General features: G+C 45.8%; 1 protein-coding gene and 1 long non-coding RNA gene across 8 annotated transcripts in view; one reads left to right on the forward strand and one right to left on the reverse strand.

The window, feature by feature from the left end:
- The first annotated feature begins 1,096 nt into the window (after positions 1-1,096).
- IL1RAP (interleukin 1 receptor accessory protein) overlaps positions 1,097-16,729 on the forward strand; it is a 127,981-nt gene continuing 112,348 nt past the window's right edge. For 4 of the 6 annotated variants that reach the window (XR_012021939.1, XR_012021938.1, XR_012021940.1 and 1 more), the window contains exon 1: positions 1,097-1,253. The gene's annotated coding sequence lies outside the window, so the exon portion shown is untranslated. Of the gene's footprint in view, positions 1,254-2,338; positions 2,452-16,729 lie in introns of those variants that run through there. The other 2 variants (XM_072807841.1, XM_072807839.1) reach the window with 2 other exon arrangements.
- Positions 4,244-16,729, reverse strand: part of LOC140622200 (uncharacterized) — a 25,397-nt gene continuing 12,911 nt past the window's right edge. The window contains exons 2-3 of one of the 2 annotated variants that reach the window (XR_012021941.1): positions 12,978-13,143; positions 4,244-4,571 (exon numbers count right to left, since the gene is read on the reverse strand). This is a non-coding gene — a long non-coding RNA (uncharacterized lncRNA). Of the gene's footprint in view, positions 4,572-11,568; positions 11,737-12,977; positions 13,144-16,729 lie in introns of those variants that run through there. The other variant, XR_012021942.1, reaches the window with a different exon arrangement.

Consider the following 16,729-nt stretch of genomic DNA (forward strand, 5'->3'; position numbering starts at 1 on the left):
GTGGTGGGCACGGCCTGTGCGAAGAGACAGCTAACTGTGGTAGACGGCCTTTGTTAGGAGGTGTCAGAAATGGGGACAGGTGGTGACAGGGCCCTGCCAGTCAGGAAGAAATCGAGGGATTACCACCAGGGGAAGGCTCTTGAACAAAGAACAGTGAAAGTCCTTATGAATCGTGTTAGGATGATTATAGAGACCTATCATCTAGAGTGAGAGAGAACACTTGAGGGCTCTGATAGAAATCTGGAGAAATGGGGGCAGCCCGGGTGGCTCAGCGGTTTGGCGCCACCTTCAGCCCAGGGCGTGATCCTGGAGTTCCAGGATCGAGTCCCACGTCGGGCTCCCTGCGTGGAGCCTGCTTCTGTCTCTGCCTCTCTCTCTCTCTCTCAGGAATAAATAAAAAAAATCTGAAGAAATGGGAATGAATAAATGAGAAGTAGTATTTTTTGAGATGATTTCCTTCCATAACTATCATTCATTCATTCATTCATTCATCCATTCCGCATGTACTGGGGGCCTACTCTGTGCCAGGCACCGTGCTAGGCACTGGGTATCCCCCGCCCCCCAGTGGAAAATACAGATTCGGTCCTGCTGTCATGACCATGTGTCTGTCCCACGACTGTCACTCGTGGCGGAGCAAGAGTTCCGGAACAAGGAAAATCGAGTCTTTTCCTCCTGCCGCGCTCTGCGCTGGGCACGCGGTGGGCGCGCGCACATCCTGTCGCCCCAATTGAGCCAGGGCCTCGCTGAGTGCGCAGAGCGGGGGGTCGGGGGGCAGCGACCCGGCCCCCAAGACCAGGATCTTGCAAGGGGCGCCCGCGCGGGCAGCCCCGGCCCCTCCGCCCCCCCCCCGCCCCCCGAGGGCGCGCTCCGGCCGGCGCAGGCGGTGGCAGGGGGCGCCCCGGCAGCCTGGGCCCCGCGCGGCCCCTCCTCGCCGCGGGCGGAGCTGCCCTCGGAGCCGCCCCCGGAGCCGCCCCGCGGCCGCAGCTCGGCGGAGCCCGGGGCGCGGGGGGCCGGAGCCCGGGCGGCGGGTGGAGCCGGAGCAGCGCGGCGGCGGCCAATCGCGCCGCGCGGGGGGAGGAGCCCCAAAGGGGGAAAAAGAAAGTGCGGCGGAAAGTAAGAGGCTCGTCGGGGGGGACGACCGGCCGGATCGGGGTCCCCGGGCTGCGCTCGGGCCGGACTGGGCGGGAGGAGCCGCGCCGGGCGACCCTGCCCCCGCGCCCCGCTGCGCCGCGCCCGCTCTGCCCCCGGGGAAGGTGAGTGTCTCGCGGTCTTGGGGCTCGGAGGAAGCGCTACCCACGGGGTCTCGGGGTGGAAGGACCCCTGCGGACCGGCGCGTCCACCCCTCTTCTTTCCCGGGAGGACACACCGAGGCACAGAGCGAGCGGGAGGGGCCACCCCGCGAAGTAGTGCTGCGCGCGGGACTCGAACCCAGCTCAGAGCCCCGTCTTTGCCCTGTGGGCGTTTAGGGACCGCGGTTTGGGGACGGCTGCGCCAGGCTGCACCCCGCGTCCAGCCCTTGAAGAGATGCACCCGGTGCACCCCCGCCCGCCCGCCCGCCCGCGCGGGCTGCTCGGGGCGCTGTGCAGGCGGCGTGGGTGGGAGCGGGCGCTGTGTCCCGGCGCGCCTCCTGCCGCTCCCTGCCGCGGTCCTGGCCGGCCGGGGAAAGGCTGCTCGCGGCTCCACTCCGGCCTCCCTGACCTGCTTTCTCAGAAGATGCCCCTGCCCTGGGCGTCTGCCCGGCTCCTGGGGTGGGGGTGGGGGTGGGGGTGGGGGTGGGGGCGGGGGGCGCTGGCGAGGGAGGGGCGTCGGGGGCCGAGGCCTGGGGTTGGTGCTCGCCGCTGGCCCCCGCGCGGGGGGAGGAGGCTGGCGGTCCCGGAGCCCAGAGGATGCCCCTCGGTGCGCGATGCTGGCCTCGCGGAGCCCGGGCCCCTGCCCCCGCCGGGTGCCGGGAGCCAGCAGGGAGCCGAGCGTAAGACAGAAATCACAAACATAAAAAGCAAACTTCTGTTTCCTTTAAGAGCCAGTCGCTAGCGTGTCTTCCCTCCACTCCCGGTGGCGACATAGAGACCCACCCCCGGTGGAGGAAATAGAGACCCACCGCGCCCGGGAGGCGCCTCTGCCGCGGACCTGGGCCCGGGAGGACGGTTCACCGGGCCTGGGCTCCCGCTCCGCCGAGCAGCGGCTGGTGAACTTGGCCCGGCTGGTTGGCCCACCTCTCTGGTGGTCAGTAGCCCCCCCCGCCCCCCGCGGCTACCTGCAGATTGTGAGGATCACAATGACCCCTGGGGGTAGTTGGGGGGATGAAATGGGATCCTTCAAATGGTAGGTCTAGCGCAGTGCCTGCCCTGGCATCTGGTTAATTCGAGATTGATGGTCACTGTTGTAGATACTGTTCTACACTGACCCTGGAGACAGTGGATTTTCAGAAAGATGATTTCATACTACCTTAAGGTGACTTTTCCTTTCCTTTCCCTCCCTCCCTCCCTCCCTCCCTCCCTCCCTCCCTCCCTCCCTCCCTCCCTCCCTCCCTCCCTCCCTTCCTTCCTTCCTTCCTTCCTTCCTTCCTTCCTTCCTTCCTTCCTTCCTTCTCTCTCTCTCTCTCTTTCTTTCTTCTTTCTTTCTTTCTTTCTTTCTTTCTTTCTTTCTTTCTTTCTTTCTTTCTTTCTTTCTTTCTTTCTTTTCTTTTCTTTTCTTTTCTTTTCTTTTCTTTTTCTTTCTTTTTCTTTTTTCTTTCTTTCTTTCTTTCTCTTTCTTTCTTTCTTTCTTTCTTTCTTTCTCTCTTCTTTCCTTCTTTCTTCTTTTTCTTTTTTTAAATCTGGAATGTTGTGGCTTTTTATTTTTCTTATTTGGAGTTTGAACAGCTTTTATAGAAAGTGTTTTCCGACTGTTGTCTCCGTGTGACTTTGATCATGGCTGCTTGAGTTGGAATACAGAATTATTGTTTCTCAGTGATGCCAAACCCTTTGTTTTTAGGCCAAGCCTCAGGTCCAGGAAGCTCTGATCTGAGGCATCCTTCTTTCCTGGCAAAGAGGGTCTCGAATCTGGTGAAAAGTAGAAAGGCAAGAGAAGTTGGAAGTCCCGTCTCTGCTACAGACTGCGCTAAGCCTTGTATTCTTGCTGTCTTATGTCAGACAAGCAACTTTATGTGTCCTTTCGTGGGGGAAAAGAGCAACGCAATTCTCATGTATTTCTTTGGGATTATGCTGTGATGTTGCTAAATTCAGTCCTTCTGGATTCAAACTTACCTTATTTAAACATAAATGCTACACATGCCTACTCTAGTCTTCCTTAATTATTGTTCTTTTAAAACGAAATCGCTCCCCTCATATATCCCCACCAGGCTCATGAAAATTGATTTTATTCTGATTGACTGCATACAGTTATTTACTACCGTCTCTTGGCTGTGCTGTAAGTCCCCGAATTGAGTGTGCAGCATTTAGAGTTGGCTGCCTGCTTCCCAGTCCGTCCCATTTGCGTGGGGGTATTGATGCTGCATAGGAGGGGGTGTGATACATCTTGAGGGGAGGGAGGCACTTGGTGGCGCCCCTCTAGGTACCTCCCGCACCAGCGTTTGCAGAGGCTGGGATCACTTGCTTCCGTCAGCCTGCACCGTGTGCATGCATTGTGATGAGCTGGCCGGGATATATCTGAACGGGTGCCTGAGGAATAGGGGACTTGTGGGGCAAAAGGAAAATGCTAAAAAAAAAAAAAAAAAAAAAAAAGTCAGAACAAGGGGATGAAAGGGAGATTGGAAGGTAATTTCTTTAGGTTCTGGTTCTTTTTAAGAAAGGCTACCCAGTCATACCTTGCCTCCTTATCCAGATTGTTACAAAAGCCATACACACATATGTAGAGAACTTTAAAATTTTCAAAGCATGTTCCATATATATTCTCTTTCTTGCTACTGGGGTAGCTCTGGGAGAAAGACATGGCAGGCATATTAATGGTGGCAGGGGCTCAGGTTTTGTGGTCAGATTCAAACTTCAGCCCTAATGCCTCTGCAGCTAGGTAATCCTGAGTGATTTATTTCACCAATCAGAGCTTTGGTTTTTATCCAGTTCTAACATGGTAAAGAAAATGCTTACCCCAAGGATTTGTATGACGATAAAATTAAGTGGAATAATGCAAAGTGTATGTAGTAAATAGGTGCTCATTAAAGATCTTGTCTTGGCTGATCTCCATTTTACTGAGAAAGAGAACAAGTGAGACTCAGAAAAACGAGAGAGATTGCCCAGAGTCACATGGTTATTACGTTTCAGCCCTGGGAGTACAGTTCCCACCTTGTAACTTCTAGTTAAGGGCTTTTCCTGTCACACCCCGTCACCTCTCCAATGAGTTCTTTAACAATTTATGTTAGTTAAGTTGATTTTATTGGGCTGGTGACTGCAGGGTATCCTTTCTGTCCCGAAGAGCATATTTCCTTGCTGAGCGAACAATCTATAAACAGGCTCTTTGGAGGTTAGCAAGGCCAGCTCTCCGGAGAGGAAGTTCAAAAGCCCGGATCTCTAAGGCAATCTTCCTACTCTTCTGCATTTGATGTAGAGCACCTTCCACTCCTAAAATGAAGGGACCTGTGAAGACATAAAGTTCAGAATGATATTACATATTTCTTCCTGTTCTGAGTGTTTTTTTTTTCCTTCTGTCATCCTTGTGCTAATTCACAGGGCAGTAGGAAGATTGAGGAACAAATATCATGAGTGGCCAGAGTGTTCTTCTCTCTGCCCCTGATTCTGTGGGTGCAGGATGGAATAGAGAGCAGTATACAGAGGCAGCATTTGCAGAAAAGACCACTCGCCGCTTGCTGGCGGTGCTGATCACTGGTCTGGAGCCTCAGTCCTCCCTGTGGGAACTGATGGCTGCAGGCTTCTGTAGGAAAATGAACAGATCTGTTTCTGGCCCAGGCAATGGGGCCATTTATCCGTTGAGACTCCCCACAGGCCGTCAGGTTTCTCTGCAGCAAGCAGGCAGGCTTGCAAATGCAGTTTCTGGGAGAAACGTTTTGCTCCTTGCTTTTGGCATTTGGAAGCATATGTTTGCTTTTGCCAAAAGGTAGCCAGTTAGCGTCGTCTTACCTGGCACTGTTAGAACAGCAGAATGTGGCTGGAGGAAATCAGCAGAGGAGGCAGAGGAGGAAAGAAAGAAAATAAAGGTTATCTGCAAACACACACACAGTTTCATTTGTTGCTCAACTTTGTCAAGGCTTCTGCTGGTGACACAGATGTAGGATCTGGTGAGTCACTGTCGCCTTGCCCGTGAAATATTACAGAGAGCCACCTACTGTGCTCTTTGCCCATTTTGGAGATTGTTCTGGGAGAGAAATAAAACCCCCAAAGAATGGGAAAGTTACAGAACATTTGACACCTGATATTTGGGGGGGGGGGGTGGTGGTAATTCAGGTTAGCTATTCATTGGCTCAGGGTTTGTTTGTTTTCTTTTTTTTTTTAGGAAGTGAGAGTGCACTGATGGGGTTGTGGCCTTGATGGGGAGACCTCCTGGTAGCCTGACTTGATTGTGCCTTAGCTCTGGCACCAGAGGCAGCGTGGAGCTGTAGCGTCTGACAGGTCCCCGAGGCAAGTTAGTGTACTGCGGTGGGCCTCAGGCTCCTCAGCCAGGACACAAGGGCCCCAACGCCTGCCCGGAAGCTGGGGTCCCTACCCCAGCACCTTATTCACGGGAGGCATTTAATAAACACAAATTATTTCTTCTGCCATTGGTTCTTTCAGTTTATTTGTCTGTTAAATTGTGAAAATCAGAATTTAATAGCTACTCTCTCCTGAACTCCATCATGGATCGTACTGAGTGCTTTATGGGTATCACCTCATTGAATCCTTGCAATGATCCTGTGTGTTTTTGGAGGCAGCTGAAGCTCAGCGAGGTTAAGAAGGTGAGAAAGACCTGAAATTGTGTGGCCTCTGGACTAGGACTGAGGGCTTGGGTGAGGACACCCCCCCCATCTCCATCCTGCCATTCTGATTGGGGTCTTCCCTTGCCTATGACTTGAGAAGTCTCTGGTGCTGGGCCTCAAATGTGAGGAAGCTCTAGCGGATGATCCCCAAAGTTCTTCTGCTGCAATACAATGTTATTTTTAAGATTCCTTTCAACTGAGATGCCTGGGTGGCTCAGTCAGTTAAGCTTCTGCCTTCAGCTCAGGTCACGATCTCAGGGTCCTGGGATCCAGCCCCGCATGCCCGCAACCCCCCATGGCACTGGGCTCCCTGCTCAGTGGGAGAGCCTGCGTCTCCCTCCCCCCACGCCCCACCCCTGCTCATGTTTGCTCTTTCTCTCTCTCAAATAGATAAATAAAAAAAATTTTTTTTAAAGATTCAGCTCTGAAATTCTGTCTCCGTATCTCTTTGTGAAATTTGAGGCTAGAAGGGGAAAGGAGAATAAAGAGAAAATGCCCTAATGTTTTATGCCAAGAGATCTATTTTCCGGTCAAAAAGAGGAGGGCAAAGGAAATCAGCATTCATTGGTGCGTGCACTCCTGTCATTTCACTTAAGCATAAAACGAACTCTCAGTTATATATTATTGTCTGCCTTTTACAGATGAAAGAGCTAAGGCACAGGGAGACTTACAGACTGGCTCAAGGTTAGTCAGTTAGTAAGAACTAGAACTGGTGTGTGCCTGAGTGCAAAGGCGTTTGGTCTACTGTACCACATTTGCTAGACCCAACACCATAAAGTTGGAGGATTTGTGTAGCTAGATCCGGGAATGTCCCCTCCCTGTGTCCTGACACCATACCGCCTCGGCAGCCCTGTCCTCTCCTCCTCTACCTTCCTACGCCTGCTGCTGGAATCCTATCCTTCCCAGGCCATGGGACCCCTCGAAATGCTTCTACCATCTTCTCTCTTTCTCTATTGTGATTTTAAAAATTTATTGGCTTGTTTTCACTCTGGGCCAGTAATTTGTCCCTATGTGTTCTTATCCAAGTCTCTGAATAGCACCTAAGTAGCCAAGGCACATAGCAACAGTGCCTTATTTATAAAAAGTGCAGAGTTAAGTGAATGATGGCTTCATACTGTGTTAGGTAGGCCCAGCACTGGCCTTCTAGTTTTTCTCACACTTAATTATATGATTAATTATCTCAGAGGCTGTCTCTATAGGCTTGGAAGGTAGCTTTCATTTCCATTAATGTTATGGTCACCAAATCAGAAAAATGCTAAGGAGTCACAGACTTTAAGAAGGTTGGCCATCACTGGCTCAATGATGGATAAAGGACATTTTTATCCTAGTAATGAAGGGTGTTTTGCAGCAAACACAGGGAAGGAAGTGCTGCTTGCATATATTGACGGCAAGGCCAGTGTCAAGTGTCATAAATTAATTACCTGAAAGAAAGTAGGAAGTTTCCAGGGAAGTGGGCAGCTGTGATGAACTTCGATCTCAAGATTTCTAAAAGTGATGAAGAATGTGTATCTGGCCAGCCATTATTTAATATAATTGGAGTAAAGACAGGTGACCTTTTATATCTAGCCTATATCCAGGAGAAACCTCTGGTTTCTACCTGTCTGGCACATAAGTCCTTATGATTACACTGGTTTCCTCGTTTCCCAACCAATGCTAAAGCCAACAGAAAACATAACCTGTCATTTTATAAACTGATATCTGAAAAGCGGTCTTTTCATAGATAACACAGTTCCTTAAGCCAGTTATGGTTAGATGCTATGGTAACCTAAAATTGTGGCTATGTAACATTCATAAGCTTTAGCACGAGACCAACTTCCCTGCGTGTGACTTTGGACAAAGTCTTTGTTCTGTCTCTGCTTTATTTTCATCATCTGTAAAAGGGGATAATAAAACCCATTTCATCAGGCTTTTGACAGGTGTCAGTCATATGCCATAACATTTATTAAGGGCCTGGTGCATGGGGAATTTAACCTTTATTATGATTAACGGCTGCGATGATATTCAGTTGCATGCCCAAACAGATATTGGAATAGAAAGTACAAGACTTAGGTTCAAATAATAACGGTTTTAGTTTATGTAGAACTTTAAGCCCTCAAAATGATTGTTATACACACACACACACACACACACACACATTTTTTTTTTTTTTTTACAAAACCTGAGGTAACTAAAGGCACGTGTTGCTCATACCATTGACCTCCTGAGTCTGAGAGTCTAAATATTGCTAAGGCCACACAGCAAGCAAATCGTGGAGCTGGGACGTGGACCTCAGCTTTCTAACTCCAACTTATGTGGGTTTTTCCCCCTTTAATGATTCAGTCCAACAGCCTCACTACTGGTTAATTGCTTTTCCTTCTCAGAGTCCTTTTTCTCACTTCTAAAATGAGAAATTTGGACAAGGAGCCAAATTTGAATACGGTAGTCTATGAATAAGGTAGTCTAAGGTAGTCTTAGGTAGTCTATGAATCTGTGCCTGTATTGTAATGACTGGGGAGATACCATGAAAAGCTAAGAGAAGAGCTGCCCTGTTCTTTCCCACAGAGGCAGGCACACAGCATGGCGTGTGGGGTGCCCAAGTCCCAGATACCAGCAGCTTCCTTGTCCTCAGTGAGACTCATGACTGAGTGCTGCACTGGGAGTCCACACAGACATGTCCTTCAGGATGTGATTCTGCTATATGCCCATGACCTGTAACCTTTTTCCCTTCAGGATCCAGGTTTGGGGGTGGGAAGAGAAAATAGATGGCTGGGTTATACACACTGACATTTATTGTTTGGGAAATGAAAAGAGAGCCTTTTTATATAAAGCAAGCTCTGTATCACCATTAATCACCATAATCTTCTACAAAGAAATAAAGAGATAAAATATTTGGCTTTCATTTGAATTTTAGCATTATGAGTGCATATTTTTTGCTTTCTTCTTTTGAGCTAATTTAGTGCCCATGGAAGAAGCTTGGCTCTCATTGAATAAATATAGGAGTTCTTTCAACTTACAGAAATGATGGATGCTGGAGAGTGGAAATACACACTAAATAGCACTTTTCTGGAAGATCAGACTTCGGTTTCCAATTATGGAATGAAACAATTGCAGGAGTTGGGGATTGAATGGTTAGAGTGGGTGGTGAAAAGTTGGCTGGCTTTAGAGTCATTGAATCCTAGATACTGCTTGCTTAGCCTGTGCAGACTTAGTTTCCTCATCTGAGAAATGGTAATTAGCATAGTCTAGCTATCTCCTGGATAGATGCACATCTATATCGATATCTGTACCTGTATCTATATATTTGTATATATTACCGAGGTTAAAGTCAGATAAAATATATAAGTCCCTAGCACTTAAAACCTGACACCCAAAGGGCCCTCAATAAACACTCATTCCTCTGCTCATTCAACATTGTTGTTTACCCCAAATCCTCATCCAGATGATGAAATTCACATGAAACACAGATGGAGAGGGAGTGTTATTGAGTAGATGCTTCCACTGATCTAAGGAAATTTTTCCCAATTTGACAAACAGTGGGGATGGTAAGGATGGGAAGTGAGCGTGATGTTTACTTTAAAATATCTGGAAAGTTTTCATGTGGGAGATGAATCGGACTGCTGAGAAATTGTGGTGCATGGACCATGTACATGTGGTGCATGGAGACATCTGGACAGCTTGTTAAGGAAGCAGGCAGCTAGGGCCTCTGCACTGAAGTCTCAGAATCATTGGATCAGAATTTTCTAGACCAAGAGGCAGTATATTGTAGGGGCCTGGAGTTTTGTTACATAGGTTCATATTCTGGCTCCATTTGTATAATCCTGGGCAAGTTACCTACTTAATTTCTTTTTGTGAGATGAGGTAAACACAATATATAACTTATTGGATCGCTGTGATGACTAAGTCCATTAATACAAACGAAATTCCCAGAACAGTGGACTGGCACAAGAAACCACACGCTATTTCACTCAGTGTGTAAGCCAGTCTTTAAAATACCTTGTAAAGCCAGGTATGGTTTGCATTGTTTCCTCTCTGCCCTAGTTGCTCAAATAACCGCAAAGCTAACTCTTTCATCTTCATGAAGCTTTTGCTCAAATATCCTCTCAGTGAAGGCTGAGTGAATTGCTGTATATAAAATTGCTCTGCATCCTGCCTCCCATCTCCACCCATGCCCAGTGCTCATCTCACGGACCCATTCTGCTTTCCCTTTGTCCGCGTCCACATATGATTTAATTAATTTACTTAGTCTATCGATTAAGTCTAGTTCACCTCCCATGAGAACGTAACACCCACAAGACCAGAGACCCTGCTGCCTGCTATATCCCATGAACAGGCCCAGCGAACAGCATCTGCTTAATCATAAATAAATGATGAATAAATAAATTCCTAGATAGGTGTTAGTATAATTATTTGTTCTCAAGGGGTAGAAAGAAAGAGATAGAACTGGACAAGAAAATAAATTATATATGTAATATTGAAATAAAAAAACTTGTTTTGTACACAGACATCTATACACACATATGTACACTTAAACACATATATATGCATATGTGTGTTTGTGCTGAAAATTGCCCTAGAAAAGGTGACATTTGAATTAATGGAAAAGCCTGTGAAGGAGCCATGCTGGTCTGATATCATGGTTGAGGTGACAGGGGCCAGGTGACAGGAAGAGCAGTGGTGGAAATAAGATCCTAAAATAAGCCGGGGCCACAGGAGGCTTTCTTGTAGGCCATGAGAAGGAGTTGGGATTTTATGCAAAATGCAGCAGGAGATCACCGAAAGGATTGAAGTAGGATGGTGACCAGGTTTGACGTATTTGGAGCCTTAAACAGAGAGTGAAGGAAGATGGAAGGATTTATGTATAAGGTGAGTGGTTAAACTGCTTTGATCTCGTATAGGGTCCTATGAACAGAGGAGAAAGACAGTTCCGTTTCATTGATCTGTCATTCATAGACCTTTCCATTAGAATGTCTCAAAGCAAACACACACACACACACACACACACACACACACACACACAGGCAAAGTAAGCAAAACCAGATTCCTTTGCTGTTTCTCAAATGATATCATCTTTAAAAAAAAAAAAATTGAGAGAGAAAGAGAGGGGCGCCTGGGTGGCTCAGTTGGTTAAGTGTCTGCCTTCAGCTCAGGTCATGCTCCCTGGGTCTTCCAGTGTCCTGAGATCGAGTCCCGCATCAGGCTCCTTGTTCAGCGGGGAGCCTGCTTCTCCCTCTGCCCCTCCCCTGCTTGTGTTCTTTCTCTCTCTCATGCTGTCTTTCTCTCAAATAAATAAATAAAATCTTTTAGGGAGAAAGGGAGAGAGAGAGCAGGGGGGAGGGGCCCAAGGGGGGGGGAGAGAGAGAGAGAGAGAGAGAGAGAGAGAGAATCTGCAGCAGACTCCCTGCTGAGTGGGGAGCCTGACGCAGGGCTTGATCTCAGGATCCTGAGATCATGACGTGAGCCAAAATCGAGAGTCGGACGCTTAACCGACTGAACCACCCAGGCGCCCCTCAAACGATATCATTCTTATTTCCACATACAATGTGGAAATGTATGAAAATGTATGCACTGTTGCACAATTCAATTCAGCTGGAAATTTTACAATTCTTGTGGAGGTGTTTTATGTCATCAGTCCCTCAAAACATTGGACCCAGAGCCAATTCCTTACAAGATTTTCAGTACCAGCATCTGAAATCTGATGAATTGAGGAGTGAGCATATGAAAGGCAAATTTAATTCCATGTAAGATCAATTTCTTCTTTCTGACTCTACAAATCTAAACGGCGCTGAACTCTTCAAGATAAGATCTTCTCCATGAAGTCTTTACTGGGCTACGCATATATAGTCTCATGTTGCCTGTAATAATATAAATGAAAAACAGCTTGCTAACATGTGCCGGGCATCTTGCAAGTGCTTTACAAATATTAGCTTATTGAAACCAAAGAATAACTTTATCCTCTATTACTTCTCTTTGAGCCTCAAAGTCACAGTTGGTTAGCGGTAGAGCCAGTATCTGAATTTGGGGCAAACGTAACCACTATACCATTCTGCTTTCTGATTGTAAGTGACTCTGAATATTTTATTCATGTCTATTCGTCCCACTTCATGGTGACTCATATGAAGGGATAGTTCAATAAATGCATTGAATCATTGAATGAACACGTGACCCGTTCTTTCAGGTCGTATCATTTCAATAGCATGTAGTGGTAAAAATGTGGATTTTACACTGAGACAATGTATGTAGGGTAATGCTACTGACTACCTCTGGGATGTGGTAAATTTACTTAACATCTTTAAACCTGTGTCCTCATCTGTATTGTTGGCACGAGAATAGAAGCGTTGTTAGGATTAAGTATGTACATAAAGCGCTTAGCACAGGGCCTGGAACGTAATTAGTGCTCAGTCCATTTGAGCTATTTTTATTATTTTTTGAACTAAAATAACCTCTGCAAACATGCTTACACTTAAATACTCAGGCAGTTTTTCAGTTGTGCTTATTTTATTAACTTCCTTTAAAAAATCAGAGCCAAAGTTCCAGTCATATAATTAGTGATACTTATTTTGTTCTAGGACCTGTTCTGGTACCTTATCCTCAGCAGAGAACTTCTGCAGGTAGAAGGGCCAGTCCTGTGGAATGATGTGGGAGCAAAGATGTTGTAGGACGGCCTTGTCTGTCTCTCTTCCAGACATACCTACAGACAGTACTTCTTAGTCTGCCCATCCTTCTCCCCAGCAAGACTTGACTTGCTGGAAAGTTATTTTGTATTCCAGTGATGGCTCCAGAACATTCCGGGTGGCAAAGGGAAAACAGAAGACGCTGAAATTTTACCCTAGATAACACTTAATGAGGCTAATTTATAGAGCTTGCTGAAAGTTTAGGACCTCTTGCTAGTTATAATCACTAATATTGATCCAGTGCTTCTTGTGTGCCAGGAGCTGTGCTGAATGCTTTATTTTTATTATCTCACTCAATCCTACTGCAACCTTATATAAATTTTAAAATTTAGTTTTAAACCAGGAGGAAAAAAATTCAAGAGCGTTATAGTTGCCTCCATATGTGTATCAGGGAGGCTGTGAAAAAATCAAATATTTCTTACCTGTGTTTTGCCATAGTTTTCTTCCAAAGCAAATTGTGCAGGGTTGCAGCACCATTGGAGTCTCCAGGGACCTTCCCTGCAGTTAAGAGATGTTTGGCAGAGAAATGAGGCAAAGGTTGTGTAGGGAAGGCAAGAAACTTCATTCTAGTTGACAGTTTATTTTGCCCTAGAAGAAACCAGTAACAATGAACTCAGTCCTTTTTTGTTGATTGCATTTGCTTGCTTCTTTGTAAGAAACCAATATGGTGCTGACTTACAATGACCTTTTTTTGTTTGTTTTTTCTTTGTGAGATATTTAAAAGGTGTAGCTTTTATCATCCCACATCTCCCAAGTTTGACGATTTCCTTGGCGGAAAGGTCCACATACACAACATACTTACATACACACACAAATATGAGGACAGTGCCTAAATCATAGTTGACACTCACTATATATTTGTTGAATGAATGCATAACAAAATTTAAAAAACACCCATTTTTCCCTCTGAGAATGGGAGGTGCTACGAGATTATTTAAAAAACAGCTTGAATTCAGTACGTAACTTTCTTTCAAAATTTTTGTTTTAAAAATAATTTCAGAAGGCGATTATTCTAAGATATGTGGCATTACTTAATCTTGGTGATTCAAGACAGCTCATTGGAGCAGACTAATTCCTTTAAAATTTATTGAGATGAGATCATTTACCTATGTACTAAATGGCCCTAGACCCATATACTTTTAAATTTGTGTAATCTGATTTTCACAAATTTTCTGTCCTCTCTCTCTTTCATTGTCTGCTATTTTTTTTCTTGCTTTCAGCATGTCTTGCTCTAGCAGCTTTCTCTCCATTCCCCCATATAATTATCTATTTCCGCTTTACTATAGACTAGGGAGCAAGCTGATGAGTTTTGTTAGAACTGAGTGTATGATAAAAATAAACAGGGTTAGTTACATTCAGATTAGATAGTCTCTTCTCTGAGAGAAGGGAATGGAAAGGTAAAGTGGCTACAGGGCAGTCTCCATACAAGTGAGGCTATACCATATACAGTGCACGGGGATTTAGTTACCTGTGATCCTGAAAAGGGAATGGTAGCACTGATAATTCATTTACTCTTTTGGGCCATAAGCATTTGCTGAGAATCTTTTGCAGGCAAGACACTAGTGAGATATGGAGGTTAAAATATAGTTGCACAAACACAGCCCCCAAAGAATAAGAATTTATAGATCATTTTGAAGGTAAGATATTCATAGGGGTTTGCAATACAACGTGTATAATATTTGGAAGAGAGTCAGAATATATAACATAACTTTAAAAGATATATGGAAAAATAGGTTTATGGTTTAAAGAGACAACCATGTCACTCAGGAAGAGGTTTATGAGGAAATGGTGTTTGAAGTGACTCTTGAATTGATGGCAGGTTTTTGACATAGACTAGTGGGGAAAAAGCAGTGTGCGAGTTAGGGTCGAACCAAGGAGCTTAAATGAAATGGGTGGATGATATAGAATATGGGATTTATCATAAGGATTATACCTACAATGGGGGCTGAAGCTGGCCCCAATCAAAGCCTCAAAAGGGGACAATGGGAGATGAGAAAATGTCATTAGCTTAGGACCCTGAGAAGAAGATGGCAAAGAAGTCTGTGGAAGAGTGTTGCCACCCATGGTAGGCAGGTGGTTAGGAAGAAAAGCTGGATGTAAAGGGGAAGAGAGAGCAACCTGGAGCCCATGAGGACAAACTGCAACCCTTAACTGTCTCTCACTGTACCTAATCTAGATGATGTGGGTGGCCTGCAGAGGGAGCTGGTGGGCATAGCCACAGAGCTCTGCACCTGCCTGGCCTTGGACTTGGAGAGGTTGAAGAGAGATCTACCAGGAGCTGACGGCATGATGGCACATGCCTGCTGCCCCCTGTTAGGAGGTCAACCACCAGATCAACAGTTAGGTATGTGAGAGGCACTAGTACCCAGGGCCTAGAGGGGCCCTCGCAAAGCAATGGATACTGCTGTACTTCTCCCATCCAAATTGCATGCACATTTCCCTGTGGCTACCCCTAACTAAGAACCATACAGAGAAGGGGATTCTGGAAAACATAATTCCAGGTGAACTAAACTGACACAGTTAAAAACCATGAGTGGTGCTCTGGATAAAGGGAAAAGGAGGAAAACATAAAGTGAAGGTGGGAAGCTCGTGCCTTGGTTGGGGAGAGCCCAGTTTGACTGGGTGATGGTTTTTGAGCACCGGGGTCGTTGAAGATCATACTTTAAAAAGTTGAGTCAAAGCCCTATTTTTGAGGACCTTAAATACTCTCTTGAGGAATTTGCACTTAAACCTGTACGGCAAGGAGAAGCATTGCATATGCTTGAGCAAGGGAGGGACGCTATCAGATCTATGTCTGTCTAAAAGACAGGTCTGATGCTTGCTGTCATAGCACTGGAGCTTAGGAAAGGAATTGGTGGGGCAATTAATGAGCATCCTAGTATAATAATCCAGGCAAGAAAATTTTCATTCTTCTATTTTCACCCTGGAAAGTGACTTAGAATCTATCGTAAGTGATTGTTCGGGATCATCCTGAGAATTAAAAATGTTCGTGTACAATTGCAAGCCAAGGTGATTTGACCTATGGCTAATATGTTGACTGTAATATCCTTAAGGCATACCTTGATAGCAGTTCTTTAAAATTCCCTGATGACTCTGCTTCCAGTATGTGAAAAGCAAGAAAAAGTGCATATGTAATTGGAGCATTGACGGAAATGAAACTGGCGTATGCAACCATGTCAATATCATTTTGAGAGGAAGATCCTATAAAAATAGACATCACTTATTTAATTTAGTAAGATGGTGCTTTTTGGCTTTAGTGAGTAGTCGTAAGAGTACTCCGTCCTGTTTGTCCAAGTGCTTAACAATTTGCAAATTACTTACACGTCCCTTATCTCAACGACTCTGCAAGGTCAGTTTGGTCCAAATTGGCCTAAGTGGCAAAACTGAAGCTCAGAGATTGTGATAATCATCGAGTGACCACTTAGCTCTCGATTCGAGAACTCACCGCACTTCCATAGATTCAATGGAAACCTTTCAAACGGCTCATCCCTCCATTTCACTCTATGCACCACTGACTGATAATCTTCTTGGGGCACATTCCTGATTCTTCTGTGTCCCTGTTCTAAATCTGCCCATAGTTTTTAGACTTCATTACCTCTAAGGTCTTTTTGTAACCCCAGTGCTATAGTTCCAGCTGTCTGATTCCTCAACCCCTTGCCCAATTTTGTGTGAAAGTCGCACAATTTTCACGTCACAAAATATTACTCTTTTAAATTCTTCAATCGTTTATTTTTATTTATTTTTATTTATTTTTCAATCGTTTAAAAGGTAACAAGTGTTTTCACCTTACAAGCAATACAACAACAGACGTGCGGGGAGTGATTTGGCCATGGGCCACAGTTTGCCAACCTCTACCGTAAAGGCTCACAGAGGTGAGAGCAATCGGAGGCTTCAGGGAGCTAGTTACGCAGATTGGCTAGAGCCCAGGAGTCCCAGGGGTGAGGAGTGAGGTTGGGCTTTCCATCGAAGCACAGAACACCAAACGCAGGGTAAAGAAGGACTTCATCACCAAAGCGTATGTGAACAGGTACTGTAACACCCCCAGGAGATCCGTACTTCTTTGACTTAGGTCATTCTGTAAGTCTTTCCTATCAGCGTTTCCAAGCACATACTCCCAAATGTTTATAAAACACATTTCCTGGCTTCCTACTTGTTGAAACACAGCAGAACTCAT

The sequence above is a fragment of the Canis lupus genome, chromosome 31 (genome assembly GCF_048164855.1).
Source record: "Canis lupus baileyi chromosome 31, mCanLup2.hap1, whole genome shotgun sequence".
NCBI classification, from domain to species: Eukaryota; Metazoa; Chordata; class Mammalia; order Carnivora; family Canidae; genus Canis; species Canis lupus.